The sequence below is a fragment of the Rousettus aegyptiacus genome, unplaced genomic scaffold, assembly GCF_014176215.1.
Source record: "Rousettus aegyptiacus isolate mRouAeg1 unplaced genomic scaffold, mRouAeg1.p scaffold_m13_p_11, whole genome shotgun sequence".
NCBI classification, from domain to species: Eukaryota; Metazoa; Chordata; class Mammalia; order Chiroptera; family Pteropodidae; genus Rousettus; species Rousettus aegyptiacus.
Genome location: NW_023416286.1, coordinates 67,581,479 through 67,598,603, shown reverse-complemented (window position 1 = coordinate 67,598,603; position 17,125 = coordinate 67,581,479).

Genomic DNA, 17,125 nt, shown 5'->3' with positions numbered 1-17,125 from the left:
TTCCAAATGTTGGGAATATAGATGCTATAAACATTCATGTGCTGTTTTTTGTGTGGTTTGCAGTTTTCAACTCCTTTGGGCAAATACCAAGGGGCACAATGCTAGATTATGTGGTCGGAGAATGTTTAATATTGCAATAAACCACCAAACTATCCTCCAAAGTGGCTGTACTATTTTTCATTCCCATCAACATAAATTCGAGTTTGTTGTTATTTCACATCCTCACCAGCATTTGGTGGTGTCAGTGTTCTAGATTTTAGCCAATCTAATAGTGGTATAGATACAGTGGTATTTCATTGTTGTTTTAATTTGCATTTTCCTGATGACATATGATGTGGGGCATCTTATCATGTGCTTAATTACCATCAGTTTATCTTCTGTAATGTGTCTTTAAAATCTCTTATTTTTATTGTCACACGTACTTTTGGTGTCTTTTAAGAAACCTATTACCTAATGCAGCATTCTCCTGTTCTCTTATAAAAGTTTTACAGTTTTTATTCTTATATTTAGTTCTATGATTCAATTTCAATTTGTTTTGTATATGATATGAAGTAAAAAATCAACTTCATTTTTTTGTGTGGATACCCAGTTGTCACAGTACCATTTTGTTGAAAAAAAATATTCTTTCTCCTTTTGAGTATCTGAGCACTCTTGCAGAAAATCAATTGACCATGCACATAAGTGTTAATGTCTGAACTATCAATTCTATCCTTTTGATCTTTATTCTAGTCCTTATGCTAGTACCACACAGTCTTGATCAATACTGCTTTGTAGTAAGTTTTGAAATCAGGAAATACAAATACTCCAAATTTGTTCTTCTTTTCAATATTGCTTTGGCTATTCTGGGTCTTTTACATTTCCATAGAAACTTCAGCATCAGTTTACCGATTCCTGCAGAAAGCTATCTGGGATTATAATAGGGAATGCATTGAATTCATAGATCACTTTGAGCAGTATGCCATTGTAACAACATTAAGTTTTTCAACCCATGGCCTTAAGGTGTCTTTCCATTTATTTAGTTTTCTAATTTTGTTCAAAGATATTTTGTATAAGTTTTGAATTTCTTTTGTGAACTTTGTTCTTAAGTATGTTATCTTTTTGATGTTTATAAATGGGTTTATTGCCTTAATTTTATTTTTATATTGTTCAGCTATTATATAGAAATATACTTTATTTTCTACATTAATCTTTTATCTTGCAATGCTACTGAACTTGTTTCATGAGTTCTAATTGTTTTTTTTTATTCCTTATAGTTTTTTATATACTAGATCATGCCACGTGCAAATAGAGATAATATCCTTTCTTTCTTTTTAATCTGGATTCCTTTAATTTCTTCTTTTCTCATAATCATATGGATAAAACCTCCAGAAAAAATTTGGAATAGAGATAGTAAAAATGGATCTCCTTGTCTTGTTCTTGATCTTAGGGAGAAAACTTTTAATGTTTTACTAGTAAGTATGATGTTACATGTAGATTTTTGTAGATGCTCTCAGTTTGAGCAAATTTCATTCTATTCATAGTTTGTTGCTTGTTGTTATAATGAAGAGTTATTAAACTTTACTAAATACTTTTTCTGTGTCTACTGAGATGGCCTATGGGCTTTGCCTTCTATCCTGTTAATACAATATGTTCTATTGATTCATGAGTTACTGTTCTTGAGTGGCTTTTCTTTCTCACTCTCTGTGCTGGTTGAATTGTCCTACAGATGAATACACACTTTAATCTTGTTAATTATAATTGTCAGCTCTACAGTCTTTATATTAAGTCCCAGTTTTCTCACTTATGGGGACGTAATATTAGTAAGGCAGCAAATTAGGTCTCAGATGCAAACCACATTTTCCAAGTTTTTATTGGAAGTAAAGAGAGTATTTTCAGGTCTTGCTGACTATTCTGTCTGCTCTTCCTCTGGCTTAAAATTTGAGGAAAGTAGTATTTTCAAAATGTTGTAAATTAGATATGGCCAGTACCTACTAACTATGAATTTAAGGTATAAACCTTATTTTTTCCAGTTTCAGCAATAATTGCATTGCATTACCATTTGGGTCAAGTAAAATAAAGCCACAACTCAAACATGATACTCAAATGTCATCTGTTTAAAATTGGCATTCAAGTAATATTCACTGGGCAGAAATGTGATTAAGTTGATGGATTACTTATTCTGATCTAGCCAAAAATAAATCTTCATGTTATTCTATGCATTTCTATTTTTTTGAGAACAGATATTTTCTGTATCAGAAAAATTAAAGTTAAAAACTTATATTTAACATAGAGCCATATGTTAGCACGGTGGTAAATAAACATCAATTTTGTTCCTATTAATTTCATTGTTTTCATTAAAACAATTTATAAACTTTCATTAATTTTATAGTTTTATAATGAATTTATGAATAAGGTAAAGTGATGTTCATGTTTATAGATATATAAAGATGTATTATAGCTAATAATACAATTTGTAATAAAGCAGAGCTATGCAAGATTTCTTCTTCTGTTTATGCAAGGTTCTTACATTAGTCAAATTTGAAAATTTTTGCTTTGAATAATCTAGAGTACTCACATATCTCAGGACTGATTTAACTCCTTAGTGTTTTTTTATTCTCTTTGTTATCCCTTTTTCGCTTGAATTGGCTGCCAAATTCCTAATCCTCCTTTTAGATAAAGTACAAAAGCAATGGTCCAGCTTCCCAGCAATTTTTATCATTCATACATGTGTATCCATGTGTGTGCAGGTTCATACACACACACGCACGCACGCACACACACACTCTTTTGTTTTCTAGGCTGTGTTCCTATTGTATATTTTAATTTCTACATCACTTACCCAACTCTTTTACTTATTGTGTTAACATTTATCTTCCTTCTTATATTAAGTTTTCCTTAACAACAGGAACTACATCGCATTCTGATCTACATCCTCCCGTTCCAGTTTACTACTTAGCTCTGAGTTTCTTTTCTTGATTGTAAGTTGAACTAAGTCAATGTACGACCTATATTATTCTATTTTAAAATGAAGTGCTATAGAAGGACATTCTTGTTTTTGCTTTTTCATATCTTAAGAAATATTTAGAAACTCCTCTTTCGAAAAATGTATGAAAAGTACGTTTCTCTTTAGGACATATTACACATTTTATTTTAAATAGTCAGGTTTATAATAAGAAATGAATGCCTTTTAACAAGCTAGAAAATACTATGATGTAAAAAATATATATATTTAAATCCTTTTTTACTATGCATTTTAATTTTGGAAAGTTTTGCTATTAATACTCATTGTAATAACAGAAACTTCAATTCCTATTTTATAGATAGCTTAGCAATTCCAATTTTCTTATTCCAATTCAACTTATTTCTCAAGGGACAGAACTTTTTTAAAGTAAATTAGCATTCCTATCAATGAAGTCAATTCTACTCATACAATCATGCAGTTAATAAATACTTATTGATCTCCTATTATGTGTCAGGCAGTACGATAACTACCAAAAATAAAAATAAAAGCTATATTATTTTTGCTTCAAACAGAGAAGAACAAGCAAACACCCAAAAAACAGGTTTATGATGAGGATCATAGGTCGTTCCTAACATAGCCTGAGCATGGAGCATTTTGTTGTTATTTTGTTGTTATTGTTGTTTTTGGTTGTTTGTTTTAATATAAATTAGAGTAAATGATGTGAAAGAATTAAATCAAAAGCCATGAGGAAGAACATTGAAGACATTAAAAAGAATGAGTGCAAAGATGCTGAAGGGAGAGAGAGGATGGTTAATTAGAACTGTAAGTAGTTCTCGGTCAAGAGTTGAGCTGCAAGGCACTCTTGGAGGGAAAGTAAACACTAGCAAAGGAGAATTAGTACAGTAAGCTCAATGATGACTCCCCAAAAGATATGCATGCCTTAATCTTTGGGACCTGTAACTGTTACCTTACATGGGCCAAAAGGTCTTTGCAAAGGTGATTAAGTTAGGTATCTTGAGATGGGGAGATTTTACTGGATTATCTGAATATTTTCTAAATGCAGTCACATATACCTTCATAACAGTGATGCAAAAAGAAATTTGACTTGCACAGAGAAGAGGTGAAGGCAACATGGCCAATGAGTTGGAGATTGGAGTAATACAGCCACAAGGCAAGTAATGGCAGTGGCTACAAGGAGTGGAGAGGCCAGGAAGCACAGATCAACTGTCTGTCACTTTGATTTCAGCCAAGTGGAACTGATTTTGGATTTCTGGCTTCCAGAACTCTAAGATAATAAATATCTGTTATGTTAAGCAATAAAGTTTGTGCTAATTTGTTACAGCAGACCCAGAAAATAAACTGGTGAGGGCCAGTTCAGATAGGAGGTAGCATGGTAAGCCAAGCAATTTGTACTGTAACCTCTGATTAATGAAAACATTGTTTTTAAATAAGAAATTTATAATCATAAATATTGAATAGGTGACTACAAAATATCTTCATTTATAATGCAATTATATAATCTTACCATGCATGTTTATTAAAAATCAGGTAATTCTTTATATTAATCTTTCTGTCTACTTATAAGTACATATTATTTTTTATGTGTCTGTGTACTTCATTTTACTGAAATGGCTATGAATCTCTAATTCATTAGGCCATTTTTTCCTTTTGATAATTTTATCAAATCTATCCATACATCCTATGAAATGTACAAGTACATAAAATACAGCATATAAATTTATAGACTTTGCAAAACCTGCTAAAACAAAATCATTTATTTACTCCATGAGAATTCATAGAATCTTTGGAAAGGACAGACTTTAAAACAATTCCTTTTATAACTTGAAAATTCAGCTATGTAATTTTTCCAGAATTTATTTTCTAATTATTATCAAGAATAAACAAAGAACAGAGGAAGAATGAGCACACTGTATCATTTGCTAATAGTGAGTTAAAGTGAAAAGCAATTTAGCTTTACTCCCTCTCTGTCTAACCAACAGCACGTCTTGGGAAAGATTACTTTAGTGTTTTCTGTTTCAAAAATTCATTTGTACATTTCTACAGCTACATAAACTATTCTGTAAGGCCAGTTCTAGTTCTATTCCTCTACTTTTCTCGAACTACAATGTACTTCTCTATGCTACATAAGAAAGACCAGATACTAATTTTAGAATAATTTAACTATTCCAGAAATGTTGACAAGGTGCAATGCCAAGTTAGAGCAGCCAAGAAAGAAGTGAATTATAAAAAAGTTGGCCTTGCTGTTCTTTTCTATCAGTTCTGAGAAAACTTAGATTTTGGCATATAAATTTGCTTCCAAAGGGCATATAGACCTTGTGGATCGTTCAATGTACAATTTGGTACCTGCTAATCAGGCAGCTGTCTAATTGACCTTACTTATTAAAAGCATTTCATGGGCAGAGATTGACTCTACCACAGTGCCAATGGTAAGTCATCTTGAAATAGAAATAAATGTGTAAACATAGCTGGCTGAAATGTGCAGTTCTCAGTACTATCAATCCATTTAATTAAAATAACTCAGGAGATCAGTGACCTACAAATGTTATAACTAGAAATTCAAAAGAGAATAGCATTCATTTAATATTCATTACATGTCTGCATTCTCACATTTTCCTATATGCTATGATTACCTGACTAGAAAGGGTAAATGAGAGAGTATATACTGCATTGGCTTTATTTGTTCTACAGTACTTAGCACAGGGCAGTGGATAACATGACAATTAATATATGTTTTGGTCATCTTTGATGACTTGGAATTATCCTAGTTTTCTTCACATCGCCTCATGTGTAACAATGAAATTGCAATGTTCTTTATGAGTCCAAAAAACTTATGTTAAGAAAATATTTATACACCGAAAATCAATACTTTAATAAATTTATAAATCCAGTACATTACCTTAAATCTTATATTCTTTGTGAAACTTTGGGATTACTTTGCTGTAGCAACCAAATATAGCACAGTTTTACAACTATTAATAGAATTCAATAATTTTACCATTATACATATGACACTGTCCACATGTCTGGAATATTTTATTTATTTACACATATGAAGATTATAGGGAATTATATACCATATTGACTTAAAATAAAGCCTTATAAATAAGACTTTGATATTGGCTGTTTCTGTACCAAAATTGTCTAATTAAATTAAAATGTATATTATTTCTAAAAAATAAATTATTTTTGTGCCTATTTTAATAAAATAAATTTTCAGACTTTATACAAATTTAATTTTTGCAAACCAGTTGATATCCTAAATGTACTAATCAAGCATATTATCTAAATAATAATATTGCTAGCTCATGTTAGTAAGCAAATAATCATAAGCAAATAATCACTTCCCATTAATCATTTTGAATGTCATTTTTATAAATGTAAATTTTCACTTTTAGATGAGTACATTCAATCATAACTATATACCTATAATTAGGTTATGAAACCATCCAGAAGAATTAAATTATTAGATAAAATGGATTGAATCAGAATTCTGTGCCTGCCATTCTAAATATAGTATTATTTATGTAAACATCATTATTTCATACAGATGACAGATTGAAAACCCAGGTAAAGAGAAGTTATGTGATTGCCCACCACACAAAGGAAACTTTCTGATCCTTGCCAGTAGCATGGAAGACTCCAGCTACAATTCTAATAAGTGAAATAAGAATGCCTATTTTTAACCTTGCTTATTTACAGAAGAGATAAACAATGTAGAAGGAGGATAAAAGGCATATTGTAACAGACAACACACACACACACACACACGTGAATTAAAATGTTCGACAAATATATTCTAAAACACTCAAAATAATTTATCGAAAGGTATTGGCAGTTCTGATTCTGTACATAAGAATGGACTGCTTACCCTATAGACAGCAATCACCCCTTTGAACCAAGTGTAGATAGAAATTAGCAAGAAAAGCAAAGATTTCAAAGTTTGTTCCAAACAGAAATTCAAGAATCCACAATGCTGTAACAAGCAAGAATATTGCAAGCATCAGTTGCTGCACAGAAAATAAAGGAGGTAGTTTCGTTCAATTTAGGCTCTGAGCTGACCTGGGGCTTAATAGGCAGTCAGAGTGCCAGGTTCTACAAACTGCAGCATTGACCACAAATTAAAGTCTCCTTTGACATCCATGTCTCTCATTGGAGCTGAACACATAGGTGGTTAAAAATGATAGGGGTTATAGTTATATAGGTAACAAGGACACATCATCTAGGCATATGTGCACATTAAGTATTTAGTTAATATTCCAAATAGTAATTTATATATTTATATTTATATATATTTGTATTTATTAAAATAAATATATTTACACTTATTAAATTTTGTGACAAAGTCTCTAAATTTCAGACTAAAGCCATAGTAAAAAAAGAAATTAACATTAGTATTTGAGATGGTAGCAATATAAGATGGTACTGTCCTCAATCACAAAAATGTTTTACAACCCCTAATTTCCCATTTATTAGAAAAAAAAAGAAAAAAAAACTTCTGCTTTGCAGATATTGGAATTGATTCACTGCTTTCGATTACAACATCCCTATTGAAAACCATCAGTTGAACTGCCAGATGTACACTTATCCTTATTTCCCATATTTACTATTTTTATTACTAAACCAGCATTACACTACATCTAACTTGAAGAGACACTGAAAAAAAATAAAAATAAAAATAAACAGATTGTGTTGCAGATGTTATACTGTTAAAATTCTCTAAATATAAAATAGGGCTGATAATTAATTAATTGTGAGTCGCAATTTAAAATGGTAAACCAAGAAATGATTATTTTAATTTCTGCAGATGTTATTTTGAACTTAAGTATATGAGATAATCCTCACTCAGAGTGATGACTTCTTTTAGGATGTTTGTAAGAAAGTGTTAGGTGAAACAGCTTTAAATTTGTACTATATATATGCATATGATTCCATTACATCAATCTTGATTCCTTTAAACTATTTCTTTCAGATTCTAAAAATGGGCTATTGTTGCCTTCAGAAATATTTAATCTCCAAAATTCCATTCTTTTTTTTAGAAAATTCATGTTTACCTAAAACTTTAAATAATGATATACCTAATTATTATATAAATTTGTAAGTATTTAAAATAAATTGAACAGTTTAAAGTTGGAATGGTGCAGTACTTAAAACATTCCTTTAGAAAGATCAAATCAGAATTTTAATTCTACCCATTTGTCTGTGACCCTTTTTAAAACATATTTACTCACAAAATTATCACGTCTCACTCAATGATGTTTAAAATATCTTCAAAATCTAATATTCAACTTTTCCATTATTTAAAAATACATTACTATAAGCACAATATATTCACCCCCTAGAAATGATTATATTAAATAATAATGAGCCACAATAAAGAGCTACACGTGCTGGTTTATGTCATAATAAGAATACTGGGGTAAATTTTTCATGTAAAATGGGCACTTGGCCTTCTATAAACCTCTGATGAATAAAAAGTACAGGCTCATTTGTGAGAAAATTTTCTTTACTTACCCAGATGTAGCATAAAATTCTATGGTTAAAGGCTTTGTTTATGAATTTTACTGAGTTTTCATATTTTATGACACACAAAAGCAATATTACCTAAAAGTATGAAGTTTTTAATATATGCATTGTGTGTAGATATCTACTTTTATAAAGAGAGAGAAATCATGTGTTTAATTCTTATTATCAGTAGTTACAGTAAAGGGAGCAGCTTTTAATAAATATTTTGTTTAAGTATTTGTCTTCATTCTGGGAATAAAACTTTTTTAAAATTAAATTTGATAATAGAATTTATACAAAAGTGGGAAATATTTATGACCTATAGAAAAAAATACTAGTTAGGCAGCTATTTTGCTGTTGTGAGTAAAGAAAAGCTAATTCTAAAAGATTTAAAAATTAGTTGAGAAAAATATAATATTAAACAATTTATATAAAAAAGTAGACTGGATGTCTTCAGGGAGTCATGGCAGCATGTGATTTCTTAAACAAAATTCCAAAAACAAAGCACAAAGTAAAATTAATTCATTTGGCCACACTGAAATACATAAATTCTGTAAGAATTTAAATAAAGTGAAAAAACAAGCCACATATCATTAAAAAGCAACAACAAAAACAAAATCATTCACAAGTCAGATAACTGACAAGTCTATAAGGATCACTTAAAAATTACGAGGTAAAAAAGATACAGAACTCCTCTAACCATCAGGGAAATGTGAGTTAAAAATAACATCGTGAAAATTGTTCAGCCAGCATTTTTGCAAGAATGAAAAGATCTGAATATAATTTTAATCTTAGTGGAATTTCTTTTAATCTATAGTACAAGGCAATTATTTAATTTTGCTTATATTCAACTAGATATCCAATTGTGCATATGCCATTTATTGATAATTAAAATTTTACTTTAACTACTAATGACACCTCTGCCATAATCTTTAGTCTTTTTCTCACACAGTCATAGGCACATACATGCATGCATACACAGTTATACACATACACAGAGATATATCTATTTTAGATTTTCGAGTCCACCGATATACTGTTTCAATTCTCTCAACTTGTCCATTTTGTACTGCTTTTTTTTGAAAGATTTTATTTTGTATAAGGCCAGCTTTTACCTTTTATTCATCTTCAAAACTTTCCAAAACTTTATGCTTCCAAAAGAATAATATAAACAAATTGTTAAGATGTTAATGATTTTACAGGAATTGTGATGAAAACTGCATGGACTTTGTTTCAGTAGTTTGCCTCATTATCTACAGCATCATTCAGCTATAATTTATCTAACTTAAAAAATAAATAAAACCACATGAAAAAGAGTCTCCTCTAGCAACCAAGTTATAGATTTGTGTTTCTTTACAGCAAAATCTTTCTTTGAAATAGAAGTCCATAATTATTATTTCTCTTCTTTCTTCCCCCACTGGAGCCATTCCAATAAACTATTTGTACAAAGAAGTTGATCGAATGAGATTTTTGTTAAGGATATCAATCACCTGGAAATAATTATATCTAATAGTTAATTCTCACTCCTCATATAATTTTACCTATGAGCAGAATTTGATATAGTTAATCACTCTTTCTTTCCTGAAACCATGTTTTTCTGGGTTTCTATGACATCATACTCTGTTTCTTCTACCTCACTGGTTAGTCCTGCCCAGTTTCCTTTGCTAGATTCTCCTCATATACATAACCTCTAAATATTAGAGTACCTTAGAGAACAGTCGTAAAATCTCTCCTTTCATCCAATCTCAAGGCTTTAAACACCATCTATAAATGAACAATTTTCCATTTTGTATTTCTACTAAACTTCCCTTGAGTTCCAGACTCACTTTATCAAAGTGCCTACTAGAATCTATATTTGGATGCCTAATAAGCATCTCAACTTAAACTTGATATAATGCTCCTCCTGTGCCCAAATTCTCTTTAAAGTTTATCCAACTCAATTGGCAATTTCATATTCCTAGTTGCATAGATATAGTCTGTTTTTCTTTACTCTGTTGCAAATAAACACACTTAAAAGTTAGTTTTTATGCACATTTGGTTTCTATCACACTGAAGATGATATGACTAAAATAGTAGAGACCATAATATCTTATTATCTTTATATATTTATATTTATTTGTCTTGAGGATTCTCATGTCTCCAGGCATCTGAGATACCAATGATTTATTTAATATTTTCCCAATTATTGATAGAACATAAAATATTTTTTATATTGTGCTCTGTATTTGATTGTGTTACACCTTTCCTCTACTATCATAAATTAAAAAATAAAATCCTCTTACAAAAGAAAAGTGCTTAGCCCTTCACAGTGTTCTATTTATGGTAGTAGTGATACTTTTGTATCTGTGGAAGCCATTTTTAAACATTTGAGATTAGTTGGACATAGAAATTTGTTATTTGTATGCACTATAGGAATATAAAGTATAAACAGCAAATAATTATACTAGATTATTACAGTGAACTCAAATGATTTTTATAATAACTGTATTAATTAATATTAACTCTTGGAATGGGAATGAGATGAGATGAGAAGGGTGTTTTCTGGCCTGTCTGTAACTTTATGCTTACTTAAAATCCTGTTTGGGTTCTAAGAAATGAAATTTCTTCTATTCTTAAGGAAGTATTAAGGAATTTTGATAAAATATACACAGATGAGTCAATATTGAGAAAAATCTTCACATGTTGCTCACAAGATGATAATATATGTTAAAGTTAGTCCTAGCTCAGTCCTTATTATGACTGAAAATATATTAAGAGATAATGTCATATAACAAAGTAGAGAAAACTTCATCTATAAATTTCTGTAATTTTGAATGTAATCTAATGCTTTGTGATAACATTGTTGTGCACAGAATAAATTTGAAAATTAATATGTTGCATGATATGATCTTATAATTTTCATTAGTTCTTTTCAAGTTTAATACTATTTTTTTTTTTTGTTGCATGAGTACAAAATATTTCCTAAACAAACAAACTGGTATATCTTTTGCTTATTTCTTAAAAACATGTAGTTTAGATTCAGAATATCTGAAATTTAAAAAAAAAAAAAACTTCTATTGGCTTACAGAGATTAAAAAAGCACTTAAGTAAGTCTAAGTAAGGGAATTCAAAATTTTTCTACAATAAATAAATTTAGCTACAAATACTGTAAAACAGCTATTCCTTTAAATTAGTTTCAGACACTTACCTTTGATTAATTACATCTAAAAATATATGTTTTCTCCCAAATAAAATAATGTTCGCAGGTACTGTGAATTAGAATACGGGCATATCTTCGGGAGGCCATTATTCGAATCTGTATAATTCTTCCCATTATGTGTGTGAGAGAGAAAGAGAGATTAGTTTTAAGGAACTGACTTATGTGATCATGGGAAATGGCAAGATCAAAATCTGAAGGGAAGGTCAGAAGGCTGGACACCCAGGAAAGTGCTTATGTTGCTGTTCAAATGTGAAATCAGTCTGAAGGCATAGCTCCCTCTTTCTTAGATCTCAGTCTTTTTCTTTCAAGGCCTTCAACTGATTGAGTGAAGTTCACCCCATAATGGAAGGTAATCTGAAAGCTTTTTAGTTTATTTGTTAATTGCATCTAACATACATTTAAACAGATAGCTAGAGTAACTTTTGACCAAATATCTGAGAACTGTGGCCTAATCAAATTGACACATAAAATGAACCATAACAATTTATCTCCATAATTTTATTTTTGTATTTTGTTGAAATCTACCTGTTCTCTTTGCTTAGTCATTCTATTTCTTTCCTTACTTTACAATATTTTATAGATCTTCTTGTTTTTTATTCATGCCCAAAAGTTTTCATACTTGTAGTCTTTATTTTATTTTCTAAAATGACTTCATTTGTATTATTTCCTTGTAGTATTTAAATTGTGATCTCATCTTCAATCATGTGTGCTTCTTTTCTTTGAGAATCTCATTTGCTTGTAACTTTTCTTACTCAGTGTTTTAGGTTTTGCTGAGATTCTGGCACTATGAAGTTACTGTAAAACTGGGGTCCATACCCTCAAGCATCAATTTCTTAACTGAGCAGAGTCCTTAAACAGAGATTTTTATTTTATTTTATTTTATTTTTCCCATGGGGTAGGAGTAGTTCTTGCTCAAGGACAGTTTTTCTTAGAATTCTTGATAATCTCCAATGGAAAGTTCTTTGTTCATCAAACACCTTGTTTTGTTAGACAATGCTTCTCCCACTTGAGAAGTCTTTTGTCCCATTTTTACTCATCTCCCAGGACCAATCTCTTCTATTCTTTTGAAAGGGAAAAAAAAAAAAAAAAAAGATTTTGCACCTAATTTTTGGAGATTCTATTTGGAGCTTACATTTATAGTTTTCTTTGTATTTATTTTTGTTTCATTGAGACTAAAAAGAGAAACAAATACTCTTTAGGTATAAATTCTTTTAAACACAGGAATGGAACTGTATAGAAAACAACCAAATTTGAATTTCATGACATACGCCTACCATAGAGATATACAAAGATTTTCTATGTCTAACCTAGAACAGGGGTCAGCAAGGCATGGCCCATGACCAAATCAAGCTCACTGTCCACTGTTGTAAATAGGGTATTGGAATACACCCATGTTTATTTGATTATTTGCTTGCTTTCATGCTACAAATATGGAGTTGAGTAGCTGAAACAAAGACATATGACCCATTTGAGTTAAAATATTTATTCTCTGTTTGTTTGTTTATTCCCAAAACAAACAAAAATTTCTGCTGACTCCTGCCCTCAAGGTTGACTGGAGAAGAAAGTGAGGAGTCTTTGAAGTGAGAAGTGGAAATAGTCTTATTTTTCAGCCTGCGAATTGATCTCTTGGAATGACTTTGCTTGTTCATCATTATTCACATAGAATGTTCCAGTGGCTTTCAGTGATTGAGGCTGTGACATGGTCTTCTACTTTTTCTCCTCTAGATTAACATCTATAGATGATAAAACTGGAAAAACTTACATCATTTTATTTACTCAGGTTACAAGGATACAGTCCAAACCCATCAGAGTCTGAGGAGAATTAAAATGTCTGGGATGGCATATCTAGTCTAGCTATTGTGCTATAGTGTCTTCCACAAATTAGTGCCTCTTGCCCAAAATGTTTGGGCATCCCTTTATAGATATTTCACCTCTTAATCTTTGGAACAGTGTTCCAGGTATCGTATTAGTTTTCCCAGTTTCTAATGGCATATGGCCAATACCAGCATTTCTAAAGCAGTTTGGACTTCAGTCGCAGAGTAAAATCTAACTCCTCAGAGGAGTAAAGTCCAAGGTAGACAACTGCAAAAACCTGAAATAATTTCAATTTCATATATTAAGAACTCAATTTTTTAAATCCCATAGATGCTTATCAAAATTGGGTTAAAATAAATTATCAAAATGAATGTTTATAGTATTTTTTACTCTACTTCATTAATTTAGTATACTTTCTTAGAAATAGCTACATTTAATTCCCATTATAGCACACCCAGTCTTATATACCAGATTCTCTACAGAATCACAATTGCATCTATTGTTTTTCAATGGTTTTAGAACATGGGCCTGACCAATGACGGCCCTTAAAGCCAGAAGTCTAATAATAATAACGTAGTCAGAGAAGAAGACAATTTCAAGTTAGAATAACAATTTATCTGTGATACACCTGGGAATTTATTGTGCCTTAAACTAAAAGTTTCAAAAAAAAAAAAAAAAAAGGAGGAAAGAAAAAGAAAAGCCTCAAATGTATTCCACAAAAATTTGGTTTGTCTACCATTAAAGAAAAAAAAAATCTAATGCTAAATCCTTTTTTACGAAACGCAGAATGTCATTATTATTATTATTATTATTATTATTATTATTATTATTTTAAGAAAGACTGAGTGAACAAATCTGTAAGATCTCTCTTGAAATATTTCCTCATTGTGTCCCTTTCACATTAGCCTGCTGCTAAAATGTGTCCCCTAGTTTTCTGTCTTTCTCTCCTGCTACCTCTCTTCCTTCCTCACTCTTCTTTTCTTCCATTTTCTCATTCTGCCCATCTCTTCTGCTCACAATTGTTAAAGCATTATTGCTTTTCTCATCCTAACTCTCCTAACTATTGAACTTTCTTACTGCAGGCAGCCTCTTGAGAATCATTGTCTTTCTTCTTTATAACTCTTTTTTCTTCTGAGATAGTCCCTATTGGAATTTTAGAGATTAAGTCATCTATTCTGTTTTACAAGTAAATACTACAGTTTTTTTCTTCAATTTTTTTTAGTTGCCAGCGGTGTTATCTCATGGATGCTGTATAAATTTCTTAGCTTCATAAACCAAGCCATACAAAGTTTTCAAATTGTTTAAGAAATACAGCACATAAAGAAAAGTTTCCCGTAAAAATTAGCAGATTATTTATAGACGTGTAATGATGATATGAGTTACAGAGGACTTACAAAGCTCACATGCTTTATGATGATTTTTATGGTAGAATAGGAATATTACATTGTTTACGCAGGATAACTCATTTACCTTGTGGTTTACATCAATCATTACTTATGGAAATTGTTTAAAATTTCATTTAAAAAAATTTCGGAGAAGTTTAAAGTTCACGGAAAAATTGAGGGAAAGGTACAGAGATTTCCTGTATAACCACTACCCACATATACACAGCTACCCTACTATCAACATCTCCTACCAAAGTGGTACATTTTTTATTATAATCAATAAACCTATTTAACACATCATAATCATCTGAAGTTCATTATTTAAATTAGGGTTCACTCTTGGTGATGTGCATTCTATTGGTTTGGACAATACTGTGGTATCACACACAGTATAGTTTTGCCTTTAGTTGGAATCATACAGTAAGTAGCCTTTTCGGATTGACTCTTTCACTTAGTCATGTGCATTTAAAATTTGTGTATGTATTTTATTGATAGCTCATTTTTTTTAGTGTTGAATCATATTCCATTATCTGGATGTACCACAATTTATTCAGTTTATTTATTCAGATGAGGGACATCCGGTGGAATTTTTATTTTTTATATATTTTTAAAAACAGTCACCACTTACAATGTTTCTAGCTTACAGAAAATTGAAGGACATGTCTATCATTTTCCAGAGATATCAGAACCACTTAAATGCTGTGAAACCTAGTTATAGTATGGTTTTATTTACAAAATTATCATTCTTTATAAAGGAAAATGACAAAAGTAATTTTTGAAAAAAAATTTGGAGGGAATAGTCAAATTTAAAGTGTGTAGCCAAGAAATTATATAATGTAATAACATATAGTTGTATTTTATCACTAGTGGGTAATTTTTTTTACATTTATTTGATTTCTAGGGAATATTATACATATTTTAACTATTTTGCAAATAATAGTTATATTAGAAAGCTTACTTCAAAAAATATAAAAATCTTATAAATCATAAATCATTGTTTTCCCCTAAATTTTAGATCTGCTAAGTGCTTAAAATTTAATTCCTAGAAAACCAAATTTGATTAATTAATGTATTTTGATTTATCTCTAGTGTAAAAGCTATAGACAAATATTTTATATGTACCTTGCTCACATGTTATTATTATTATTAATATCAAATTTTCCACAAAGACAAGATTCAGAGAAGTATGTACAATGAAAAGTTAGATTTATTTACTAAAAGTTTGTTACAATTACATAAAAAATACCAAGTTGACCGCTAACGCTTTATTGTAATTGTTTTACACCTTCTTTGTCTGGACACTGATATTTCAGCATTTTAGAGTGTTACAGTTGGTTACAGTTTGTAACACAATCTAATATTTATCACATAATGTATCTACATCATTTCTACCTCTTCGAAAACAGTGTTTATTACTAAATAGTAAAGTTTTTGAGTGTAAAAAATATCATAGGATTTGCTGGATAAATTAACTGCCTTGCAAATGGTATAAGAAATGTGACATTTTATGAATCAGAGTTAACAAGATCTAAAAAAATAGTATGCTGCAATTTTTACAGTGTATTATAGGAATATTCTATCTGAGTATAATGTAGGCGTTTATGATTAAATTTTAAAGTATAGCAAAGAATCTCTTTCTAGCAAGTTTAAAAATGATTTTACTAAGACTATTCTAAATATTATTAATATCTCAGAGGTTTCTATATGATATGCATGAATGGATACATAGAAATATCAATGAATATATTTTGCCTGAAGTCGACAAATTTCTTAATTTTTATAACTTTTTTATCCTTCATCTCCCAGTGAGATATTTATTATTTGTTGTTATTTGTTCCAAAAAGCAGTGACAATTGCCTGAGGTGTTCTGAATGTATTTATGTATATTGAAAATGTTATGCATCCTCAATATTCCATAAATGTGAGGCACATAAAATCTATTAGAATTCTCTTTATATAAATCAGCTTTTTCAAGGAGATTTTACGTTGTTTTTGATGATCTTTATTTTTTAAAGACTATCTCTGCATCAGAAATGTTATTATGCAATCTAAGCACATTTTTTTTCACTTTCCTTAATTTATTCAACTAAAATAAATTAATAACAAGGGCAAAACCTGTATTGTATAAAGTTATTCCTTACATGATAAAAATTAGTTTTTATTAGAATTTAAGTAAGAATATCTCTTATTTAAAAGGATGGTCAAAAACCTATAATCCTCAATTTTTTTTCACAAAACCAAAAATGTTTTTAGAAGAGAAAG